The 14,058-nt window shown below is 38.8% G+C and overlaps 1 non-coding gene across 1 annotated transcript; it reads left to right on the plus strand.

The window, feature by feature from the left end:
• The first annotated feature begins 4,200 nt into the window (after positions 1-4,200).
• LOC149845529 (small nucleolar RNA R71) lies at positions 4,201-4,303 on the plus strand. Its single transcript, XR_016430703.1, has one exon. It is a non-coding gene; the product is annotated as a small nucleolar RNA R71 (small nucleolar RNA).
• The last annotated feature ends 9,755 nt before the right edge of the window (positions 4,304-14,058 follow it).

Below are 14,058 nucleotides of genomic sequence, written 5' to 3' on the forward strand. Positions count from 1 at the left end.
TACTGCAAGTAGAGGATGCATCCGAATATGGGCCTAGTAGGATTCTCCCAGTTGAAACACACTGCCCTACTATGGATAGGGTCAACAGGCCTCTGGGGTATCTAAAATACATAGAATAATCAACCCCCAGAACGTCGCGTTGATGCCCGGACAATAGCTCTACCTGCGTACCAAAGGCGGGAGCGGTTAATTATCAAACAATGCATTAGTTCTAGGTGCAGCGATGCTTTGAATGTATGAGTGGATGACGTGTTGAGTCAGTCCTGCATAACCTTTGTGAAGGTGTCATGTTCGGTATACTACTGGACCGACTGGGCAAAGACCCGTGTTGTATCCGCACGACTAAGCGAAGCTCGAGGAGTTGTCCTTAGATGCGTGGGATACAGATGTGCCAAGTATGAAGACTTGAGCTAGACATCACTTTGAGACCCAAAAGAGGTCATGGCTAAGTCGTGGAGACTTAAGCGGTTATTCAAATCACAGCCCTGAAAAGGCTTGCTCTAAGTCATGAGGACTCGAGCGGATGTTCAACTCATAGCCCTATAGAGGCTCTTGCGATATACGCTAAGTTTTGGAGGCTTGAGCGTCGTTATTGCGCATTGTGACCCTGAGTGGTCATTATTGTATTTGAGTTGAATGCATGTATGACTGCATGCTTACCAGACCATCAGTGGTTCTGACCCCGTTTTATGGGGATTTCAGGTGTTGAACCTGCGTGGCGATATGCGGAGCAAGGCGGCATCGAGTTCCAGGGTTTCTCTAGACAGAGTTGTACTGCTTCCTTTTTATTGAACCTACACTGCTTTCCTAAGCAGTAGTGTTGTAATAAACATATGTTTTTGATAAAATGGAACACTTTGGTGGTCAATGAGTTGCTTGGCCACATACCTGCAACGTGCCCGGAGTTTTCTAAAACTGACGACTCATTATCGTCTGATTCCGCTGCTAAAAGCTTTTGTAAGTTCCGCTGCAAAGAAAAAAAAAAAGAAATTCATTAAAATTTTAACTTAGCTTTGTTTTGGAAATCCGGGGCGTTACAAGTAATCAAGGCCTCTTTGAGAATCTCAAAGGCCTTCATACAATCCTCACCGAAAACAAAGGTCTTTCTCCAATAACGTGCAAAGCGGTCGAGAGATTTTGCTGAAATCTTTTATGAACCGCCTATAAAATCCCGCATGCCCTAAAAATGATCGAATCTGCCTCATAGAGGTGGGTGGAGTCAAACGGGAAATGGATTTCACCTTCGCTCTGTCAACCTCAATACCACGCTTGGACACTATGTGTCCTAGCACAATCCCCTCCTGGACCATAAAATGGCTCTTTTCCCAACTCAGGACGAGATTGGTCTCCGCACACCTACTTAGTACTCGAGCAAGTTTTTGGAGGCAATCTTCAAAAGAAGAGCCATACACTGAAAAGTCATCCATAAAAATTTCCATCACATCATCAATCATGTCCGAGAAGATAGCAAGCATACACCTCTGAAAAGTAGTCGGGGCATTACAGAGCCCGAACGACATACGTCTAAACGCGAAGGTGCCATAAGGACATGTAAATGTGGTCTTCTCCTGGTCGTCAGGATGGACAGCTACCTGATTGTATCCTGAATACCCATCTAGAAAGCAGTAGTAGCTCTGTTCTGCGAGTCTCTCTAAGATCTGATCAATGAATGGCAATGGGAAATGATCTTTCCTAGTTGCCACATTCAGCTTCCTATAATCGATGCAGACTCGCCATTCTGTAGTGGTCCTCATCGGAATTCTCTCACCCTTCTCATTCTCAACCACAGTGAGTCCTGACTTCTTCGGCACCACTTGAATCGGACTGACCCACTGGCTATCAGAAATAGGGTAAATGATTCCGGCATCCAACCACTTCACCACCTCTTTCTTCACCACTTCCTTCATGTTGGGATTTAGCCTTCTCTGCATATCCCTAAATGGCTTGACTTCCTCATCACAATGGATCCTATGCATGCAGAATGAAGGATCAATCCCCTTCAGATCAGCAACTCCCCAGCCAATCGCTGCCTTGTGCTCTCGAAGAATAGTCAGCAGTCTCTGTTCTTGCTCCTCAGTGAGCAAGGATGAGATGATCACAGGCAGAGTCTCATCATCTCCGAGGTATGCATACTTGAGTGAATCCGGTAAGGGTTTCAACTCAAGTTTCGGAGGTGACTCAATCGAAGATTTAGCGGGGGTCTCAGCAAGTGGTGGAAGAGGCTCCCTGACCGCTCCCCAAGGTGGTCTCTCTGACGACACCCTAGACACATCTACACTCTCTACACTACTATTCTTATCTATATGGTACAGATCTAAAGAATCCTCAGTAATGTACAACTCAGACTGCTCCTCCACTAACTCCTGTGCAATGTCTACATGAAAGCAGTCCATGTCTCCTGCTGGTCCCATTGCGGCATTGAAAATATTCAGCTTTACCTTCCTATTGCCGAATGAGAGATCCATGGCTCCGGTTCTGCAATTGATACACGCATTGGCAGTTGCCAAAAATGGTCTACCTAAAATAATCGGAGTCTGGTGCTGGCTATCCACTCCTTCCATATCAAGAATAATGAAATCGACTGGAAAATAAAAGTCATCCACCTTAACTATCACGTCCTCCAAGACACCTCTCGGTACCTTGACTGAACGATCTGCCAGCTGCAGTGTAATCAGAGTCGATCTCATCTCACCTAGCCCGAAAGAATCGAAGAAATATCCGGGCAGAATGTTCACGCTTGCTCCAAGATCGAGCAATGCGCGTTCTATCCAGATGTTCCCTATAGTACAAGCAATGATAGGGGCTCCAGGGTCCTTGAGCTTTGGTGGTGTCTGATGCTGAAGTACTGAACTCACCTGCTCAGTCAGATGGACCCTGTTAGGAACTCGCTCTCTAGATTTACGCTTCTGCGTACATAGTTCCTTCAGGAATTTGGCATATGCCGGCACCTGCTGAATAGCATCGAGCAAAGGTAGGTTGATCTGCACATGCTTGAAGATGTCAAGCATGTCCTGGATCTTCGCACCTTGCTTCCCTCTATAACCAGGAGACTCTAATGCTTTGGGATAGGGTGGTAGGGGAATATACTCTGCTGGTTCCTCCTCTTTGTGAGAAGGCTCACTCCTATCCTTCTTCTTCTTCTCTGAGGATGAAGATGATGAAGCTGGTGAAGGTGATGATGGGGATGGGGATGATGATGATTGAGCCAACGTAGGTGAAACAATGGTCTCTGGCTCCTTTATCCTCTCCCTACTCTCTCGCTCTCTGCTCTCGACGTGATACTCACGTCCGCTCCTCAAGGCCATAACTGATTTAGCCTGCTGCTGTGTCTCAGTATGAAATAGGCCTCCAGTCATCTGGTCCTTACCCTTCGGGTTCATGACAGCCTGACTCGGCAATGTACCCTCGGGTCTCCTACTAATAGCCTCAGCTAACTGTCCCATTTGCGACTCTAACTTCGCAATGGACTGCGTATGCGAGCTCAAAATCTGGCTACACTTCTCGAAGGCGTTCTGATTAGAGGTTTTCACCTCTTGGAATGCCTGGAGAAGTCTCTCCTCAAAAGATGTCTGCGGGGCAGACTCCTGCTGAATCGAGGGAGTAACAGAAGAAGAAGAAGACTGAGCATAGTTCGGTCTTTGAAATGACTGAGTAAAAGATGGCTGCCGAACTGGCTGCGAGGATGTAGGCATCTGCATGGAAGACTGTGGATTCTTCCATGAAAAATTGGGATGGTTACGCCAACCCGGATTATATGTCGATGAAAATGGGTTATTCGGCGGTCTGACGTAACCTTGAGCTGCCTGAACTTGTTCTTGAACAAATTCAGGGTACTGAGTTGCCGAAGGGCACTCAGTGATCTCGTGTGCCGGACTGGCACAAAGAGTACACACCTACTGTGTAGTGGATGGTCCTGAGAGAAGCTGGTCCAGCTTCTGAGCAATCATGTCTACCTTGCACTGTAGTGCAGTAGATGGACCAACTTCAAGAACACCAGCTTTCTTCTGAATGCTGGGTGTGGCTCTATCAGATTGAGAGCTCGAAGCATGGTGGAGTGAATTCTCAGCCAATGTATCAAATAGCCTCCATGCTTCGTCCTCGCTCTTCAGCATGAATGTCCCTCCACATGAAGAGTCGATCATCTGACGATTCTTGTCAGACAATCCATCATAGAAGCTCTGCACCAGTTGCCATTTTGGCACCTGATGATGGGGACATTTCCTGAGGAGATCCTTCATTCTCTCCCAGGTCTCATGAAAGCACTCACCATCTAGCTCTGAAAAGCTAGTGATGGCTCTACGATATTGGTTCGTACGACCAATGGGAAAATATTTCCGAAGAAACTCCTGCTGCAATTGATCCCATGACTCTATTTCTACAGAATCTAAGGACTTTAGCCAATACTTGGCTCTGTCCTTCAATGAAAAGGGGAATAGAGTCAACCTCAACGCATCATCATCGAAATTCTGTATCTTAACAGTAGAACAGATTTCGAGGAATTCATCTAAATGTCGGTAGGGATCCTCATGACTAAGGCCATAAAAGGATGGAAGCATTTGAATAATGCTGGCCTTAATCTCATAATGTGGCGCTCCTACATCGGGTCTCCGAATGCAGGATGCCTGAACATAGTCTGTGGGAATGAAGTATTCCCGCAGAGGGCGTGAAAGAACTGGGGGTGGAGGTGGAGGATCCATGTCAGCCATTGTTGCCGAACTTCGATGAGAATGTAAAATTCTCTCTGAGTTGTCAACAAATGGGTGTAATGGGGTTCCTAGACCTCGCCGACCCTGCATACACTGGTACTAAGACCAGATGTAAGCAAACGACCTAAATCTAAAAAAAAAAAATTTAACTAACACAGATACTAAAATGTAAATAACACAAATAACAGTAACTAAAAACAAACAGATATGCTATATAGCTATGTCAGAATTCTATACTAAATGATTAAGTAACAAAGTAAACTATTCTAAAATGCTAAAACAAATAAATACAGGAAATCACAAACTATGTTTTTCTAAAACCCACCTGTCTAATCGCTCCTTGCAGAATGAATTTTTTAAGTGAATCCTAGAAAGAACAGAACGTGAATCCTATATTTACTAACTATGTTAATCCTATATTCACTTACTAATCCTACTAACTAAAAATAAAACGACTAATTAACTAACTAAAACAAATTAATAAATCAAACTCTAAGAAATACAGTAATTAATTCGCCGTTCCCCGGCAACGGCGCCAAAATTTGGTTGATATTTTGAAATGATCTTTTTAAAACAATTATTTTCAATAAAACTTTGGAAAATCGTCAACCAAAAATATAAAAACCGACTTTCCACAAAGTTGTAAGTACGGGTCGAATCCTCAGGGAACAGGAATTAAGCACAATATTTCTAGAAAATTTAATTTATTAATGACAAATGTCAATCTACAATTATCAAATTAATACAACTACAATTAATCACTAAAAGGAAAATAAACAAGCAATCAGTCTTCTGCTCCACACCAAGGGTCTTTCCGTCTTTTCGCCAATTAGAGAATCTTTGCACTTGGACAATAACCCTGGAAACTAAAATATGTTTTTCACCTAAAAATGCAGAAAATGCTAAGTTAGTATTCTATTCTAACAATGCAAACAATAACTAAAACTAGTTCTAATTTTACAAAAATAATAAAACAAATACTAATTATCCCACAAAAATTAAATAAAATATTAAGTTAATTCTAAAATTAACCAAAGTACTTCTACTAATGCTGTATGATGATTATGCAACTCCTAAAATGCAGAAACTACTGAAAACAAGTCTAAAATGCCGAAACTAGGAAAATTATGAAACTGCCCCTAACTAGTGTAAAATAGCATTCTGACAGGTTATCGGAAAACTGCTGTTTGACAGAGCAAACGAGGTCTGATTTTCCCGAAATTTATTCTGTTCTGCAACTGACAGATTAAACAAACTGACAGTTTTTACGGAATTGAAAAACAGTATCCGGAACTCCAGATATAAGCGTTTCAAATCTGGGAAAAATCAGGATATCGCAAGTCCTGTAATTTGAAATCCAGAAAAAACGGTTTTCGCAAAACGCTTAAAAATCAGACTAAATCAACTCCGAATGAGCTGAAATTTAGTCTGCAGTTAAATAACACATCAATAAAGTGAATAGAAGAAAAAAATTTGGAAAACACAAAGTTTTTGCACAGAAAATAATGCTAATGCTAATGCGACAGGGCAAAAATCTGGTTTTTATTTGAGTGCACTATTCACTTTAAGAATCTATTTTAACACTCTAAAAGACAAATCAAACCTAATGCAATCTAAATGACACTGTATAACAGTGTATATGCAGATGATTATTATGAATACACTAAATGCACGATGAACAAAATACGATAAGCAAATTATGACTATAACTACGTTAACTAACCATGTAAATGCAACTATGCTAAACAATAAAATGCAATCTAACTACTAAGTTAACTAATATTTAACTATCATTCAATCCATCACAAAACACATCTCACACATACTAAACAAATACGATATACGTACACACACTTCTACACTAAAACTAAATTAGATAAATAAACTAATTAGTATAAAAATCAAAAGAAATAACACTGAATGGACTTACTTCACTAAAGAACAACGGCTAGGGTTAGGGTTTACTCGGTCAACTCAACTAGGCTCGGTTTTGACTTGAGTAGGTTCGGATTGGGTTTGGATGAACTCGGATTGGATTAGGTAGGCTCGGTTTTGACTAGGTTGAGAGAGATAGGCTCGAGCTAAGGTGGACTCGACTCGGACTAATGTGGACTCGGCTAGGTTTGACCTAACTAGTTGGGTTTGGTTGACTTAGGTTAACTCGGTTTTGAGTTGACTTAGTCAACTAGGTTCGGTTGACTTAGGTTAAGGTTGACTCGACCTCGGTTTGGACTCACCCTGGGTTAGACTAAAACTTGACTCGGGTTAGGTCTTGGTCTTGGACTTAGGCTTATTAAGACTAGGTTGAACTCGGTTTAGGGTTGACCTAGTCACTAGGGTTGGTTGGGTTTAGGTGGGCTTGGACTAAGTTTGAATCAACTAGGTTTGACTTAGATAGGTTAGGTAGACTAGGTTGACCTAAACTTAGGTTAGGGTTGACTCCACTAAGCTTGACTAAGTTTAGGCTTTGGTCTTAGACTCGACCTAGGTGTGGTCTAGGCTTTGACTTAGGCTAGGCTAGGTTTTGACTAGACTCAAAGGGGGTGTAGACTAGGGTTTGACTCGACCTAGGCTCGGTTTGACTAGGTTAGGTCTAGACTAAAGTAGTAACCTCCTAATTAATCTACAATTAATCCAAAGTTCACGATTTTAATGGAGAAGGTTGGGAAAATAAGGTAATAATGGTAATTGCTCAAACTTTGAAATAAATTGGATTCTCCATAAACCGTCCTACTTAATGAGGGAGTTACTCTCCTTAATTGTATTTAACTCTCACTTTGGAAAATGAAAAGTCCAACTTAGAAGAAAACCCCACGATTTTTGCTTTCCCAACTTGAGTAAAGAGTATTTATTCCTTTCTGAAAATCGTGGGACTTAATTTGGAATTTTAGTTTAATTTTCAAAAACACTTTCCAAGATCAAAGACTAACTCCTACTTTAATGCACATCCAAAATTTATTTCCTCCTTAAATATCCCACACAATTTTTGGGGAATCCACTCTTTCCAAAAACTTTTTAAATGCAATTACCTTAATTACCTCCCCTCTCAAAATCGCCAACTCTAAATTAAGAATATACTACCAAATACTTTAAGACTCACCTAGGTAATGAAAAGGCCTAATTGAAAAACACGATTTTCTAAACTTAAATGCTGCCCTAATTACCAAAACCTACTTAATTAACCCCTAAAAATGGCTAGAAAAGAAAACCCTAATACATTGAACCTAGACACCTTCCTAACTCAACTAATGACAATTAAGGCTTTCTAAAAAAATCGACCAAGAGCTCAAGGGGAGCTCTAATGGCTGCCGCCCCACCTTGGGGAAGAAGAAGACTAATAAAAAAAAAAAAAAAAAAATTCAAACTAAAAAATTGAGTAACCTAAATAACAAACAATTTGAGAAACTAAATTAAATGATCTAAAACAAAACTCCTAATTACACAAATGAAAACATGAATAATACTATGCTTAAATTCATGAAAAACCGAAACACACTACATTACACAAACACTATAAAACCAAAACTCTACGAAAAATCGATTTTTGATAATTTTCCAATATGCTTAAAATACTCAAACAATAAAACACTCACACGTTCATTAGAAATATCATAAACTACTGAATTTACCCCCACACAACTCTACTAGACTGTAAAAATGTCAACCACACAAACAAATAACAAATTGAAACACAAAAATTACCCGCACTTCTAAAAAAAATTTTCTAAACCAAAGAGGAATAAACAAAAGAATTCAAAAGACAACATAAACTCAAAGCAAAATAAATCTACAGTAAACTTGCTGGAATATGATCTACGTAGGTTCAACTAACCCAGCTTTGATGCCAAAAACCGAACTAAGGCAAAACTTGAAAATAAATCAAAATCGGCTAGAATGGTTCTAGCCGATTTATGGATTTTTAATGAAAAACGCCTCTGTTCAAGCTCCCAACACCCAAAATAACTCAAACTAATCTTTTTGAATGCTTTTTATGTAGAAATAACACAGCCACACACGTTGGAGAAGACAACCCAAATCGGCTAGAAGAAACTCTAGCCGATTTACCCGTTTTTCTTAAAAAATGATGAAAATCGATACTCGAACATGTAAACAATAAAAAAAACCTAGATCTAACGTGCTGGTCTATGCACGGACTCTATTCTAAGGTTGAAAACAAAAAGAAAGCAAGAAACACTCAGAAAATAAAGAAAAGAAGACCAACACTCACTTTAGGTTTTAGCTAGAAGAGAAGGAAGAAGAAGACCTACCTTTTGGAAGATCCGACGACCGGGGGGATGAAGAAGAGCGGACCGTGGCTGGAGATGGACGTCCTATACAGTTCGAGAATGCTGTACTTCACCAAAAATGGCACCTTTTGCAGCTGCTACACGTTGGAGATCCACCGACGATGGAATGTGAGCCGATTCGCGATCGGAGGGTGTAGAAAGCCGGATGGAGGTGTGTTGCGCACTCCCGCCCAAGGTTAATGGTCTCCACCTCTGCTACACCTGCAAAAATACAAAAAAGTGGTGAAAAGACAGCAAGGAACAAGAAAGAAATGAAAAGAAACAAAAGAAAGATCGAAAATATGCTTGAAAATCAAGCATAGACCGGTCTTCAATGGCCAACACGTGAGGGAGATGGAGAGGAAGATGTTGCTGGAGTAGATTCACTGCAAGGGGCGTCCAAACACAGCCAAAGACGCCTAGGGCTTCTCTAAAAAGTATATTTATACTTTTTGGAATTTGCAAAAACAATGTTATAAAAAAAATATTTTCTAGGCACCTCTTTTTGGGGGGTTTTCAGAAAAACTTTTTGAAATGGATCTGGATAGGCGTGTGGGTTGGGTTTTGGACTTTTAAAGAGTTGATCCAAGGTCCAATTAACCTAATTGGGTCGGATATGGATCCGATCCACCTCGAAATCCATGCCCAAACACTGAAATAGCCATAACTCTCTCATTTTAACTTCGATTTTTCTGAAATTCAAACCATAGCCCCTTACTATCAAAACACATCTAACATGGGTTTAAAACCTTAAACTTGATACAAAATGCATGAAAAACTTGTTTACATGATGTGCATTTCATGCATCATCACTTCCCCTCTTCTTCTGGTTCTCCCCAATTAACAAGAAGAGGCCAACCATCCCTGCAAAGCAGTAGGAGGTAAGTGACTCTCCTCCCTCCTCCCATTTTTTTTTCTCTCCATTCTCTATATATCATCGATCCCTCTTTTGGTTCCACGGCATTCTTTCTTTAAATTTTTTTTTCTTTTCTGAGTTTGTTTCTGTGTTAATTTCTGCAGAGCTTTTATCGTTTAAATCCTTTTTTTTTTCTTTTCAAGAAGCACCCAGGATAGGATCGACCTGCATATAGCAGGATCGATCCATCCCGTGCAACATCAATTGGAATGGCATCCAGTCCAACATATTTCCCTTCGCTTATATTTTACTTCTTTACTGTATAGTTGATTCCATTTCCAATTCTCTTGTATTTCAATTCCCTGTTCGCATCAAATTTTGATTTCGCCTTCAATAATCGATTGAAATTTTCTGATTTCTAGTTCCCTTTCTCGTTTTAACTTTAATTTCTCATTTCATTTTCTTTCTTATTTTTCCTATTTATGTCTGATTCCTTTGTATTAATAACATCTGATTATTCCTTGCTCACGATGTTTTATGTATGACCACAGTGGACACTTTCAATGTTTTTTTAGTTTCTCAGCAAGTTCCTTATTCATAATGGCCATAGTGTTACCTTAAGATCTAATGTCTGTTTAAGAAGTTTCGACATATGTTCGGTGCCAGAAGGAAAAGAGATGGTGTTCATATTTGGTTCGCTGGAAATAGCCAAGTTCTGATCCACTCAGGGAAGTCTAAATCCTCATCATGTTATTCTCCATAACCTCATTTTACAACACCACGATTTATGTTTATCTCATCATCAGCAATGCCTCTTTCAGTTTTGTTTTTCTGTAAGTCATCTCTATCATCAAATGGCTTACAGGATCATTATCGGGATTGCCTCTGTTTGTGGCTTATACAATAAGCATCTTCATTTTGGAGATTTTCCAGTATACTTATACAGTGATTCAAAATTATGCTTGAACTTTCAATTGGATACCGAGGAAGATAAGGGCCAGTGCATAAATCCTGAAGGTTTTATGGGGTTCCTGAGTTTAATTGGATCAGTTCCATTTTATAAAGGTGTCTCCAATTCCTCCGACTCATCAAATTTCAGGTACATTCTTAAGAGAAAATTTAATCATGGATCTTTTGGTGAAGTTTGGTTAGCTTATCACTGGAATTGCTCTCAAGATAAAGGAAACTCGAGTCTGAATTTCAAAAAAATTTGTTGGTGGATGTTATCCTGTAAATACCAGCATGTCGCATGATCAAGATAAATGTGCACAATGAAACTCATCAGCTTACCATTCTTCTGTTGATCCTGGTATAGAGGAGTTGTACATTTTGAAACGCATCATGGTAAGCTGGTTTCCATGAATGATTGTTGTTACCTTATTTGTTTGATATGCTTTGTGGTGTATATTACTTGAGTTAAATTGTTAGGCACTATTAGCTTTCAGACTCCATTTGTTTTTTAAGCTTTTTGGATTACTTTATTTAGAACATGTAGCTACTCTTGTTATCCAATTTTAGATGAAGGATGATTAGAGCTGATTTAAACATAACAGTAAGCTGGTTAAGAAGATACACACGTAATAAAATATTGGGCACCATTTGGATGACAGATGGCAAACCTGGGTTTTTAAAACCTTTGGTCTTTCTTAAAACCAGCAGTTTGCCAAAATCCTGGTTCTCTACTTGTTTGGATGACCAAAAATTTGGAGAGCAATACCTTTGGTCCAAGGTAATCTGGTTTCAAGGGTTGCGTGTTGGTTCTCCCAAGGTAATCTAGTTTCAAGGGTTGTGTGTTGGTTCTCCATTTTGATGGAAAGTTACTGTAACTGGTAACATAATGATTTTGACAGGTAGAGAGGGAAAATAATGCTTATTTAAGTGGATTGCGTGAAAAGTACTTTGGGGAAATTTTCCTAAATGCTTCAGTGGCTATCAGAGGATTGGCCTCAACATGCTTTTCAAATAACTTGAACAAAGCACAAGACTTCTATCAACTGTTGCAAAGAAATGACTCAATCCTGTTTGACTTGGAAGAAACCTGGAATTCTGCCAATGCTTGTGCATATAATTTTGGATTCCTAATTAGTGACTATGAAGAAGGCTTGAATCATATTATGTAGAATCTTTTGAGTCTCAACAAAATGAAATTTGGCTTGTTTTTCGGAATGAGGGTCAATCCTTGTCAAAGCTGATATACACAACTGAAGCAACAAGAGGAGGTGCTGGCAGTGAAAAGGATCAAAATCTGGAAAACATTCAGATAATGCGCCCCTCTTCATGGTGGCAGTGGTTGAAAAAAAAACAGAAGAAGGACAAGAGCAAATGCGCAGTCTCATATGGCAGCTGTTGCTAGCTTTAAAGTCATGTCATGATCGCAACATCACCCATAGAGACGTAAAGCCAGAGAATATGGTGATATGCTTGGAAGATAGAGTCACAGGAAAATGCTTAAGAGGAAATCCTAGTGCTGAGAATCAATACAACATCAAATTGCGCATAATTGATTTTGGTAGTGCAATTGATGAATTTACAATCAAGAATCTATATGGGTCCAAAGGACCCTCAAGGTTGGAGGAGACTGTTGAGTACACTCCCCCCGAAACCCCCCCTGCACCTCGACTCCATTTCCCTAGCAGCACCATTTTCATGACTATTTGTAACCTCAGGTTCATAACAGCCCATGGTTGTTGTGACTTCTCACCTTTAGAGCATTTCTTTTTAGCATTCATAGCAGCTTGTGGCTACTGTGACCCCATCTTGTGCATGTTCTACATATCACATCTGTTACCTTCATAAATAACAGTACAGTCACATCTTTATTACATTGCAGCCTTGCTGCACTTGGCCACTTAATACACCTTCCCTCTGCATCTCCATAAGATCACCCTGAATATTCATGGTAGTTGGTCTTCATGTATGTATATATATGAATATATATATATATATATATATATACCATCATTTATGCTTCCTCGGGTAGATTTTCATTTAGTCTAGGGATTAGCATGTATATGTCTTCCATTAATTCAGCATGTTATATATTTCCATTTGGTTCTTGGATATGAGTATGATGGCTTCCAACATGATATCCTTTTGCTATATTGTTCATATTGACTCATCTTTTGCAGGGAAATATATAAAAAAAAAATATCATTGTGCTTTTTCTTAGCTTAAATTGTAAATTAAATTTCGTTTTCCAAGCTGCAATATTTAGATGATAATAAATGCCCATCTCTTGCATTAGAACGTATAAATATGCATATTCCTAGAAAGTGTTTGTTTTCATATCATTTTCTTCTTTTATTGCAAAATTTCACAAATGGTGAAACACGAATGGCACGTGCACCATTTTATAAAAGGTAATTAATCTTAAGCTAATGATTTACATCAATGGCCATAGTCAGGATGTAAACAAAACTTAGGATTTTTATCTTTTATAAAATAACAATGGATCCACCCTGGACCCGTTTTCAAAATTCATCATATTTTCCTTAAATATTTTCTTCTTTTATCAGAATTTAACTTAAAATTAATTCAAAATATATACCAATGACCATAGTCAGGGTATATTGAGAGTTAATTTCACTTTAAATTCTATAAGAGCACCAAATGTGTTTCATTCTTCACCTGAATTTAAACATAGATTATTATATAATACATTCAATGACCACAGTCAAGGATGTATTATATCTTCAATCTGGTTTTAATTCATTTAAAGAATGGAATAGCTTTTCAAAAATTCAAAATCAAAAATTTAAATTCATTCATCATTTAGATAGATTTGCATCATATTTCTAAATTCTTTTTCATAAAATCCAAGTAATTCTTTCCTTCATTTCTCAGATCAAATCCTATTTATAAATTCAAATTCAATTCTATTTCTCAAAAGGATTCAAGAATTCAATTTCAAAGTCCCATTTGACTTTGAAACTTCAGAATCATCTTGTATTTCAAATTCCAAATTCTATCTTAAATTTAAAATCCAACTTTGAAATTCATTTGTATATTCAAGATTCAATTTCTAAAATTCATTTTCCAAGTTCAAATTAAACTTGGAAGTTCTTGATTCATCTTCTGAATTTAACTCCAAATCCATTTTAGGATCCAGGATTCAACACTCATATTGGATCTCAGACTTCAGATCCAATTCCTCTTTAGGATCCAGAGTCCAATTCCACTTTTGGATCTCAGACTTCAGATCCAATTCTCC

This window comes from Nuphar pumila, chromosome 2 (genome assembly GCF_984573655.1).
Source record: "Nuphar pumila chromosome 2, dmNupPumi1.hap1.1, whole genome shotgun sequence".
Taxonomy (NCBI): Eukaryota; Viridiplantae; Streptophyta; class Magnoliopsida; order Nymphaeales; family Nymphaeaceae; genus Nuphar; species Nuphar pumila.